Source organism: Lissotriton vulgaris, chromosome 4_1 (assembly GCF_964263255.1).
Source record: "Lissotriton vulgaris chromosome 4_1, aLisVul1.2, whole genome shotgun sequence".
NCBI classification, from domain to species: Eukaryota; Metazoa; Chordata; class Amphibia; order Caudata; family Salamandridae; genus Lissotriton; species Lissotriton vulgaris.
This window is the reverse complement of record NC_141691.1, coordinates 166,407,249-166,420,018: the sequence shown is the minus strand read 5'-3', so window position 1 is coordinate 166,420,018 and position 12,770 is coordinate 166,407,249.

Genomic DNA, 12,770 nt, shown 5'->3' with positions numbered 1-12,770 from the left:
GGTCGAGGTTAGCGAGGTCTGGAGGTTGAGCTGGTTCTGGGGGGACGTCACGGTCGGTGGTTTCGGCTGGGGCGACCGGAGGCGGTGGCGCCGGCCATTCGGGTTCCTCTGGGCGGGGGTTGGCACGGGCGGCCATGGACCGGGTGGTGACGCACGCCCAGTCCGGGACGCCTAACATCCCCAGGTGTTCTCTTCGTTCTACGGCTGCCCACGGAGAGCTTTCAAGGTCATTCCCCAGGAGGCAGTCTACGGGGGCATCGTCTCGGACCGTTACCTTTAACATGCCGGAGACCCCTCCCCATTCGAAGGGGACGCAGGCCATCCGACACAGACTTTCCGAGTTATCGGCTGAACGTACAGGGCAGAGAATGTTCGGTAGATATTGTTCTGGGGTCACCAGGTGACAGCGGACGGCTGTTACACTGGCCCCAGTGTCACGAAGGGCTTCGGCCCGGCGTCCATTGATGCTCACCCATTGGCTGTACTTCTGGGTGTTAGCAGGTAGGGGGACCCGTGGAACCATGTCTCTCCCCCCTAAGCAGGCTAGAGCCATGGCGGCTGGCTCCCATTCTTGGTGTTCCTGTTCATATTCCTCCTGTTCCTCTGAGATCTGTTCCTCCCCCAGAGCAGCAGCGGCTACTTGGCGGGGTCTTGGGCTCTGGTACTGGGGGCAGTTTGGGTCGTTTGCATAGTGTCCGATTCGTTGGCATCGATGGCACGTAACATTGGCTCGATATCCCGGTCGCGCCGGGGTGCTGCCCCGGTTGGCCGGGGGGGTGGTGCTGGTAGCGGGGGCGACCGGAACGTTGTCTCTTCCGCGTCCTTGGCCTCCTCCTCCTCCTCGGGGACGGTGTTGACCATTGTTGTTCCGGTTTTGTTCGTAGGACCCATTTCGGCCCACTCTGGTGATTTCCCACCGGTCAGCTTCGGCTGCGAGCTGCCGGGGATCCGTTAACTTGCTGTCGAGGAGGTGCTGGCGGAGTTCAATGAAGCAATTGTTCGACAGATGCTCCCAGACCATAAGATTGAACAGTTGTTCGTAGGTTGTGACCTTGCTTCCTTTGATCCAGCCTTCGAAGGCTCGGCTAAAGTAGTTTACATAGTCCACCCAAGTTGTACCCGGGATGCGGGTGCAGTCTCGGAACCTCTGACGGTACATCTCGGGTGTGAGGCCATAGCGGGTGAGGAGTGCAGCTTTCATATGGTCATAGGAGGTCATCTGGTGGTCCGGGAGTTGCAGCAGGGCGTCGCGGCCCTCATTGAGGAATCTCCCCCATAGACCGGCTCCCCAATCGCTTCTATCGATCCGGTGTGCAGTCATAGCGATTTCATAGGCCTTAAACCATTGCTGGATGTCGTCCTCTCGGAAGTACTCTCGAACGACATCCTTGGGGATGTGTACCTTTTTCTCTGTTGCCCCTGGGGTGTGGGGTTGCTCGGACACCCCTACTTCTTTATTCTGCTTGCGTAGGTCGATCTCAGCTAGTTTCCGCTCATGCTCATATGCCAGTTTCTTTTCCTCGAGCTCCCTTTGTCTCTGTTTCTCCTCTCTTTCTTCTCGGAGACGCAGGTGCTCTAAGTTGATTTTTTGTTCGGCCAATTTAAGTTCAATGTCCATTTTGAGCCGGGCCATTTCCAGCTCGTGTAGTCGGGTTTTCTCTCGTTCCTGGATCTCGTCTTGCGAGAGACCCGTTCTTCGCTCTTCAGGGGCCGTGGTGGTTTTTGCTGCGATGCTTTGATCGGGGGTTCCGGCAGCCCCGGTTTCTGCCCAAGATTCTAGGGCCTGCTTAAAATCGTCTTTGGTACTTAGTCCGGTGGTAGCGATACCTAGTTCGATGCAGAACTGCTTTAGTTCACGATGGCTGTACTCGTCCAATTTCTCCATCTGGAATTTCTCCGTTGATCCGCTTTCTTTAGTTGACATCGTGATTCGCCGTGGGGTGAGCTACTCTCTGTACGGTTATGCGGTGATTCGGATCCCGCCGCTGCCACCAATGTTAGACGGACCGGGAGGGTCGGCCGAGGATAAGGGGAGAGGTCTCCGGGGAGAGCCGTCTCCAGCGATCGTACAGACAAGTAACTTCCCCCCCACAGACGGACACCACACAAGGTTAAAGTTCAACGAGACTTTATAGGCAACTCTTTAAGTTTACGATGGAATGGTACAAGGAGGTCTGGACTCAGGGGTCCCCTCGGTTCTGGTCTCTGGCTTGGGAAAAGGGTAGCGGGACAGTCTTGTTACCAAAAGATGAAACTAGCTCTCAATCCTCGAGCTCGGCGTTCTAGATGATCGGGCCGCGGCGGAGCCAGCAGGTCCCGAGATGGACGAAGGAAACGACGGTCCGCGGCGGAGCCAGCAGGTCCCGATGAAGATGGTGAATACAAACGGTCCGCGGCCACGCCAGCAGGTCCCGACGACGATGAAGGATATGAAGGTTACGAAGGTTGCGGCAGCGCCAGCAGGCAAGACGATGGTGCACGAGACAGAGCTATGGCAGCGCCAGTAGTCCGTCAAGGATGAGTTCTTCTCTGCGTCTCTCGACTCCAAGATACAACTGCCTTCCTGCTCTGGAGCTGCCCCAGTTATAGGGCTGGTGTTCTTTGATGTCCGGACCCTCGCACTTGGAGGTCGGGAGGTCCGGGATGAGGGAGTCCAGACACCCAGCAGGGGGGTGGAGCCAGCGTCCGGGGAGGCGATGGGCGAGCGGCACTTGGCGGGGGAGAGCCATCGACACCTCTTTCTCCCATTGACTTGCCAAGTAGCCCGCTCACCTCCTGGGTGGATGGTGGTGCCGGGATGTCTGAGGCCTGGCCAGGCCCAGGGTTGGGGTCGATCGGGGGCCAGGCGGCCTCGTGGTGGAGTGTCCAAGATGGCGCCCAGGATGGGCGCGCAGGCCGGCAGTGGATCGGGCCCACGAGGTCGACATGTTCGAGAGTAGGGGTCCCAGAGGGGACGGAGGACGTGAAATGGTGGTGTGTGGTACCTGCGTGACCGGGCTCGGGCCTGGTCGGGCCGGGGGAGTGCGGCCTTTCATGTGGCCTGTCCAACATAGAGCCTCTCAGATTTTTGGGGGAGCTGGAGCACAGATTGAATGAGATGTTGTGACTATTTTTGAAGTAAGATAACATGAATGTACGTGTAATATTTTCCTTACAAAGCAGTTAATGTTTTTGAATGTTATATTTTAATGACACCTTTGTATTATGTTTGCTTGGTAATCCAGCAGTGATTTTTTTAATATAGTCACTAAAAAGAGTTTTTCACATTAGAGTTATCAAACAATTGTTTTTCGGTAAACTTTTTCCATTTTTTTTCTTACTTATAATTTCCCACCAAAATGATTGATACTGAGATACCCTGTATAGGGGAACTAGACAAGGGCCCCTGACATTTATCAAAATGTACAGGCCATCTTCGTATATCTTATACCATCCACCTCCTCTCATTATCTCATCCTGCCACATCCCAGTGGATTCTGAATCACCCTGTACTTTATAAAAGTACAAAGTTGGCCAGCGATCGACAGCGATTGTTGCGTCCGGCAATATGGATTATGGGCCATAGAACATGCAGAGAGGCCTCGGATTGGTGTTTCTCAGAATCCACGACCTGCTTATTAGCCAGGGTAGGCAAGTTCATCCATCAAGTTAAAAAGGCACTCGATTCCCAACTAAAGGCTACTATTTTGATGGGCCCGGATAGTGGGCTTAACACTTTCCCTGTCGCCCCAAAGTTGGCAGCCCACAGGTAACTCAGGGAGACGCCGAAAAGAAATTGGTACCATCGGACTGTGATATTTAACCCGGGTCGACTAAGGGTCGTATGAAGTCCGCAGCGTGACTGATGATGTCGAACTTTATACGCCTCTCAGACTCTAGTAAGCGTGGTCTCATGGTGAATTCAAAACCCTTATTCTTTTAATAATGTATAATAGTAGTGAACACAGTTAGTCTTGGGACAATATAGCTGCACCAATAGTATTACCTGGTTTTGTCCAAGAAGTGGGGGGGAGGGGTATTTTATTGTATTTTATTGAAGTTCATTGTATTTTATACTGTAATGATTTTAAGTAATCGCACAGTTTTCTAATAAATATACTTTATAATGGACTGTCTACTGGGAAGTGGTAGGAAGGGCAAATGAAAAGATGAGCAAATAATACAAAGCTACCCCACCGTTTAAACACATCTTACACGCTCTGGAAGCAAACTTACCACTAAGCTGCAGAGTTAAAAGATTCAGAAAGCAGCATACACTGGTCTGACAGACTCAGGACTCAGAGAGCTGGTACACATAATGATAATAATGAAATAAAACCTATCAATCAGATCCCAAGATCCAGTAATGCCTTCTTATCAGGGCCAGACGGTGAACCCAAAGCAGCCCTGGTACTTTTGTAGGACCTTACCCCTGAGGTGGGGACAGAGCTTGGCGTGCAAGTGTGAAACAGTGCTGCTTTTGTTACTGTGGGTCGATATTGCAGCAATTCTGAAAACACGGCCCCCAGTTACAAAAAAATGGCCTCCACTTCTGCAAAACCAGCTCCACCCTTCCAGCCTCTTGGGGAAACGCCTGATGTCCTCAACAGCCATTCTGGCCCTGCCTCTTATAAGGCATGAAATGACCTTCGAAACCTCATATAACCATGGAAGTCGTTTAGGGGTCTCCAGCTGACTTGCTCCCTGCTGCCTCTGACACTGCCTTGCCGACCCTGGGTATAAGATCTCAGACAGACGAGAAGAGAGTCTGGTGTTCCTTGTTTGCTTTTAGAAGTCAGCAATTCATTCAAACTGTTTATGATAGATTTAGGTGTGGAACAGGCATGTAAAACAATCTTGCAAAATACTTATTTATTTTTCTGATGGGCAGGGCCCGGGTTAAAAGTCGTCTGTATGTTTTTGGCTGTCTGCGAGCACGTGCGGGGAGAGGAAAAATCAGCATAGCAGAAAGATGAGAGAAAGGAGAAAGCGAGAGAGATAGAGAGAGAGAGAGAGAGAGAGAGAGAGAGAATGGGGAAAGATGACAGGGAAAGGAGAAAGCAGACAGGAGGAGGACACTACAGAGTGGCAGGTCAGTGACAGACGAAGACAGGTGTGCGCATCTGTATGTGCAAGAGACAACTAAGAGACAGAGGAGACCACTGTGATAGTGTAGACATTAGCACCTGTAAGGGAGATTGAGACAGGTCAGAGAGGTGAGGGAAAGCCAATTCAAGGAGCTAGGGAAGTGAGACCGAGAATGGGAGACGTGAGAGGTGATAAAGAGGCAGGCTGGTGTGAGAAATAACTCAGAGAAAGAGAGTAGAGAGATGAAAAAGGGGATCTAAAGAGATTAACAAGACAAAATGTAAGTTAGATGAGAAAGAGCCAGGTGAGAAAGAAACAGCAACAGTAGTGAGGTGGTGGAGATAGTGGAGAAGTAGAGAGGAGATATAGAGACAGAGGCAGGTGAGAAGGAGAAGGATGGGTGAGTGGGATAGAGGTGGGAGACCGCTAATAGAGACCATGAAGAGACAAGAAGGCTCATATGACGTCCCTTCCTGGGATGCCATTCGAGACATAGGGCACATGATGTCACTCCCTCTTCCCCTGGCATTTTAGGGAATCAACATCCATGCAGGTAAGTTCTCTGGAAATATAGGAAATGATCCCATCAAACACACCCAACTCAGAACGAATACTCAATCATATATTGACCTCATTACTCCTTCGGAAAGAAACTCATTTCATCCACAAACAGAAGCCTGGCATTTCTGAAAATATACCTATTTTGTCCCCAACCACAAGGTTGCATTTCTAATAAATAAACTCATTTTAATGCAAACCTCAGTGCGCAATTTTCTGAAAATACATAATATTGGGACATATGTAGGTAATTTCCATTTTGCGATTCTCAAATTGCGATTTTTAAGGAATGGCTATTTGAGAATTGCAAAATGGAATGTTTGTAATAATTCGCAATTTTTTTGCGAATCTCTAAAATTCCTTAATTGCGATTAGCAAATTGCGAATTGCAATTAAGGAATGAGTGTCCTATTCATTCCTATGGGCCATAGGAATGAATGGGGATACATTCTCAAATTGCGATTTTCTTTTTTTTTTTTTTTTGGTGAACCTTTATTTGTAGTACATGTGATTACAGGTATGGGCCTACAACCATCCCGGCCGGCCGCTAGACAAAACTAAAATACTGCAAGCAATATGCATAGTTGTAACAGTTCGGAGCCCAGGATAATAAAAGAACAGTACATAGTTTGTAAGCGGACACAACAGCTTGAATCAGGATTTAAGAGGTTCATTTTCAAATAAAGAACTAAGGAGAAGTGCCGCACAGTCGCACACAGTCCCGCGGCAGTGTGCGAATCAGGATATCTGGAAACAGTAGCAATACGGAGGAGCATCAGGGGATAAAATATACAAAACAGGAGAAGTGGAGGCGCAACCCCATCGTGTAACAAGTCTAACCCCCGCCCCTCAACACCAAACATACCGCAAAGAGCATGAGCGACGACAACACTAAAAGAGAAGAAAGACTAAAGGGCCATAGAAACAAATACTGATCTAACACCCATCCCGCAACCCCCCACCCTGCACACCCGCAGAAGGCCATGGCCTACCCCCCCATCCGCGTGCCTGTCGCCCTAATAGAACCCGAAATATAGAAAGATAGGGGAAAGAAGAAAAGAAGAGAAAATAAGCGGAGGAGGGCCCTCATCGTGCCGCCTGGCCCCACCCTTCACCCCTACACCTCGGAAATCCCAAAAAGGAAATAATACCATAATGAAGAATAACAAATCCCGAGCACAATAACGATGAAATATCGATCGAATATACCCACTGCACCGTCTGCCAGTAATAAAGCCAATAAACCGTGAGCCACCTCATCCCTGACTCTGTCTGGCAGTAGTACCGCCAGAAGTCCTCTCATTAATCAATGTAAAGCACAGTCCTGAGGGTCCAAACAGTATGGATGGGCCCGGACGGGACGTAGCCATAAAAGAGCATAGTAATCCAAATCCATCCAAATATAGACAGCAAAGATCAGGCAACATCAACGCCGGTCCCATGAACCTCCCAAAGCTGACAGATAATAACACCATCCAGGAGAGGAGAGTCACACAGTCCGGCCACCGCCACGACACAACCAGGCCAGTCCAAGAAGGAAAACAGTGCTCCACCCCCAGCCGCCAGCCGGACATGTGTCCCAAGGATACATCCACACGAGCAATCAAGTCGGCCCGCGCGGGCACGGGAGCCCGGTCCTCAAGCGGCCCTCGGTGCCCCCGAGGAGCCGAAACCTCCTCCATGGACTCAGCAGCAAGTTCATCGGCAGACCCCTGGAATAGGACCGTGGCCGCCATAGATGGCGAAACAGCAATGGCATCCATCCTTGCACCCAGGTCTCGGACATGGCAATCCATGGTCTCGTGCAAAACTGTTAGGGCAGCCAACACGTCCCAGGATGTGAACTCCTTCGTGTGTTGCGAGCATCTCGGCCCCATCCGTGCAACAGCCATCTGACATGGATGTGGGCCGTAGAGAAGAGCACCAGCCGCCATCTTAATCCAGTCGGCCCCGTCCCTCTTCACCATATTCAGGGACCAGGCCTTACTGTGAGGGCGCCGCGGGATGCGTCCCCAGGGCAAACAAACTGTGGGGCAGGGTCCAGAAAGGAGAGCCACCAAAAGGCTAAAGTCCCCCCGGGAGTCGCCCGCCTATGTCGGGGGCAGTCCTTGGCTTTGCCCGGGCAACAAAATTTGGGGAGGGGGCTGGAGTCATGCGCCCCCTCCGATCCTGTGCCACCACACTGCCCCTCAGGGGTCACCGACAAGCGGATCGGGTCTTCACCGCTAGCAGCGGTCCTTCATATCATCGGCACCCACCGGCAGGCTCCCCACCGCCATCAACGGCCGTTGGTGCTGCAGCTGTGGCCGGAGGCCCCGCCGAATCAACGCCCCGGTCTCATCATCGCGTGGGCCGCTTGGCAGTCGGGGATAGTTCCCAGGATCGGCTGCACGCGGGAGCTCCGGGAGCAAACGGTAGGTGCTCGTTTTCTTTCCTCTATCAAAGTATTCCTTCGTGGCTCAGGATAGTCGTCAGGATAGACGTGTGGGGCGAAAGGGCTCGCGGAGCCGAGCGACTATGCGGCCATTTCGAATGCCTGCTTGGCTCCTCTCCCTGCGATTTTCTATGAGAAAATCGCAATTTGAGAATCGCAATTCCAAGGGTGCCAGGGTGTCACGGACACCTGTTGCACCCCTGGTATGTGCATGTAATTACATGTGGCGCACATACCTAAGGGCATGTATGTGCGCCACATGTAATTACATGCACATTCCAGGGGTGCAACAGATGTCCTTTGGACACCCTGGCACCCTTGGAATTGCGATTCTCAAATTGCGATTTTCTCATAGAAAATCGTAATTTGAGAATGTATCCCCATTCATTCATATGGGCCTCTTGGCCCTAAAGGCATGTATGTGCGCTACATGGCACTTTGAATTAAAAAAAAAATGCATTTTGACAGGAAATCGCAAAATTGCGATTTTCTCATAGAAAATCGCTATTTGAGAATGTATCCCTATTCATTCCTATGGGCCTCTTGGCCCTAAGGGCATGTATGTGCGCCACATGGCACTTTGAATTTTTTTAAAAAAATGCATTTTGACAGGAAATCGCAACATGTCATCTACTTGGAGTAGGTGGTATTTTGCAATTCCTTAAACCAAAATCACAATTTTCAAGGCACCCCTACATAGCATTAACCCCTTGCCCGCGGCCAGAATTCCGCTCCTGTGTGGCACATTCCGATCGCTGGCGTGGTCATGACGGCCCCCAGCCGTCACCTGCTTGGAAGGGGTTAAATGCTTGAGCAAAATAAGAAACGCTATTTTTGCGATTCCTCATTTTGCTATGTGGCCCATACAACCAAAACGCTGTTTGCGATTCGCAAATGCCGAAATTCTGCTAATTCCGGCGTTTGCAAATCGCAAACGGCTTCCTACATATGCCCCATAATTACTGTAAACAGTCTCTTTTCTTTTTTGGCAAACGTTCTCATTTCCCCATATATCAATGCTTTTCAGAAGATAAATTATTAGTGACAAAGATAAATTATTTGTCTTTTCAGTAACTATTAATTATGTTCAATTTGCTTCCAAGCATTAGCTTGCTCTTTAATGATTATGCCGAATTCGTAATTTCCCCTGCAATACCAACTTCTTCCTTTCCGTGAATACTTTTTTTTTAACCTTATGCAGGGTTATATTTTCATGCAAATAATTGTTTCTTTTTCCATATATCATCTTTCCATGTTGGTAAATTAATTATTTTTCTTCTCAAGTGTCAACCTCCAGTTTTATGAAACTATAGACAGTTTACCCTTGCCTTCCAGCTTTTCATTTTTGGATGCTTATATCACAGAAACCCTACACAAAACTTGACATTTTCTAAAATCAAAATGTCTTTTTATCTCTCTATACCTGCTTTTTATTTTTGTACAAATACTCAAATGAGAGGGGCTCATCAAATTGATCTTGGAATGCTCTTTAAGAAATAACATATTCTATAATAAATGGCTCTACAAAGGACACAATGGCGTATAATATCGCTATAAAATCCTGAAGATGCTTGTCAAGTCCTTGAAATCAAAAGAATTTAGAATATGATGATCCCAAGCAGGAAGCACATCCTCATCTGTACCTGTGGGCTACCATTCGGCCATGTTACCTCTGCCTTAAAGGTTGATTAAGGACCTGTTCAGCAACACACGGAAGGGTGCTTAGTTCAGGAAGTAAGTAGCCAGTGCTGTCCTATTACTTACCGGTAATCTTCATTACTCCGGGTCCCGTTGTCCTCGTCCCCTTTATACTTACAAGTGAGATAACCTATCTCCATGACAGAAAAAAGAAAAGCAAGAATGCTGGTACACCCTCACCCTCCCTACTGGGAGTACATAAGGGTACATTACCCAGCATTCCTCCTGAACCACCAAACCCCAGATGAGGGCCGGAAAGCCTGGAAGGGAGGGAGGGATGGTATGAAGGGGACGAGGACAACGGGACCCGGAGTAATGAAGATTACCGGTAAGTAATAGGACATTACCCCCAGGTCCCTCCTGTCCTCGTCACCTTCATACTTACAAGTGAGAATACCCAAGCAGCAGCCGGCCATCATCACACAACAAACCACCAGGCCACAGAACCCAACAGCAAACCCAGCAGTTTATTGATAACAGCACAGTATCAAAGAAAAAAAGGGAATCAAGAACACACAGCCCGAAAAAACGCAAAACCAAACTTAGTGTCATCACCCAGAACATTCTGAATCCGGTAATGCCTAACAAAGTGTTTCAAAGTCATCCTGTGCCCTGGGCACCCCCCAACTTTTTGCTGACTGGAACTGGACTGTTACCCAGACTCAGGTCAGGGCATTCCTTGGACTGACAGGGTACTATAGAAGGTTTGTTCAAAATGATGGGACCATTGTGGGGCCCCTAACAGAACTGACTTCTAAAAAGAGGCCCAAAAAGGTGATTTGGACCCCAGAGTGTCAGACGGCTTTTGACACTCTGAAAGCTGCTATGTGTTCAGCACCAGTGTTACTGGCCCCTGACTAACCAAAATAATTTGTAGTTCAGACTGATGCTTCAGAGCAAGGGATTGGTGCAGTTTTGTCACAGCTGAATGAAGGGAGCCTTGACCAGCCAGTTGCCTTTATTAGCAGGAGGCTTCTTCCCAGAGAGCAGAGGTGGAGTGCCATTGAGAGAGAGGCTTTTGCTGTGGTGTGGTCACTGAAAAAGTTGAGACCATATTTGTTTGGGACTCACTTTCGTGTACAAACTGACCACCGGCCTCTCAGGTGGCTCATGCAGATGAGAGGGGAGAATCCCAAGCTGTTAAGGTGGTCCATTTCCCTACAGGGAATGGACTGTACAGTGGAACACAGACCTGGGGTTGCCCATGCCAATGCAGATGGACTTTCCAGGTTTTTCCACTTAGCCGATGAGGACTACCAGGGTGTAGGTTAGTAACCCATCACCTTTCGTTTGGGGGGGGGGGCTATGTTGCAAAGTCATCCTGTGCCCTGGGCACCCTCCAACTTTTTGCTGACTGGAACTGGTGGTAACTGACTCTGACTGACCCTGGGCTCTGTTCAACCAGGCCCAGAGCCAGTGCCAAGCCAAAAGGAACACATTAGAACATATTAGAACACAGTTAAGACACCCAACATACACTAGGGTGCACTTTAGTATGGTGGGGTACCCCTGTAGTTGGCATGACCTACCACCTAAGCCCCTAGTATGTAATAGGGCATGGGATTGATACTACCTAGAAGTCTCCAGTATCCTGGGGCATGGCAGTTTAGAGAACAGCAGATTCTCTGCACCAGCATGTGTGCAGTGCTGACGCCTGAGGTCACTTTAAAAGCTGCACTGGTAGCCAGGACAGCTTTCTAAACCTTAAATTGTGCCCAAACTCGACTTTGGGGGTAGGGGCCCTTAAAAATTAAAAATCTACCATGTTTTTGCATATTGGGGACCTCCAGGGTCACCCCTAGGTATCCCAGGGGTGGGGGGTCAGTTATCTATAAGGAGCGCCCTTATAAAATGAGTTTTTATAGGCCTGGGTAAAGTGAAATTTTACATTTCACTCCCCAGATTGTATTAAAGAGGTGCTCAAATTCGACTTTGATGCTGGAAGAATTGGGTAAGGATGATCTGTAATATTTCTGCAGATTCAGAACCCCTAAAGTTTCCCCTAGTTGCACAGGGGGTGGGGGTCCGGTAGAAATTAGGGAAAGACTTATAAAATATGGTTTTATAAGCCCTGGTGCTACAAAAGTGGCGCAAGTCATTTTCCCCATTGCAAACCCCATGGCCCATAGGTTAACATGGTAGTAAGTGATTGATTAATAAATATTGATAGGAGAGGACTAGCCGGACCATTCAAAGACTTCCCAGAATGGTCGTAAGAAATCCAACAATATTATATTGTTGAATTTCTCCTAAAGTGTACATACAATAAGTTATGAGACTTTCTTGTTTGTAAGTCCAAATTCAGCCTTTCAGTGGTCTGACCTGATTGGTCAGAGTTAAGTGGATTAGCGAGGCTGCTGGAAGGGCAGTGTGCTGTTCTATAGGAATGCCAGGCTAGGAGGTGGCGTCGTAAACTACGTACTTCAAAGACAGAAGGGAGGCATGGGTTTCAATCCACTAAGACAGTCGTGACCCAGAGTCAGGGCTTGGCTTAAGAAATGTATGTGCAGATGTTAGGGGGTGTGTTTAGCCAGCTCTTACCTCCTTGCTGGAAAATCAGCCATTATGGATTTGGAAGACTGATGCACTCTGGGACAAACTAATGCCACACTCCACAGGATGTGGTCATAACCATGAGGAGTTGCCCTGCTCTCATTGGTCAGCAGTGACCTGGTGCTTGACCCAGAGAATTTTGAATAAGTATCTGAGAGGGGCAGAGCCCTCCAGATCTGCTGCTTGAATCTGAAAGAAGCAAGAAGTGCCCTGCTGAAGATTTTGATGTGTGCAAGGAACTCTAAGGCCTGACCTATGAAGACAGCACCATCTGAAACTACAGCCCTGTGGATTACCTTGCTGCCAAAAGACTCAAGAGTGGAAACTCCCTGCAAGCTACAAGTTAACAGAGCTCACCTGAACAGCCCCACAAAGAATTCAAAGCCTGGAGTACCAGTGGATTTGTAAGGGTTTTGTTCAAGTGGATTGCGGAATTAAACTTTCACACTTTCAAGGACCC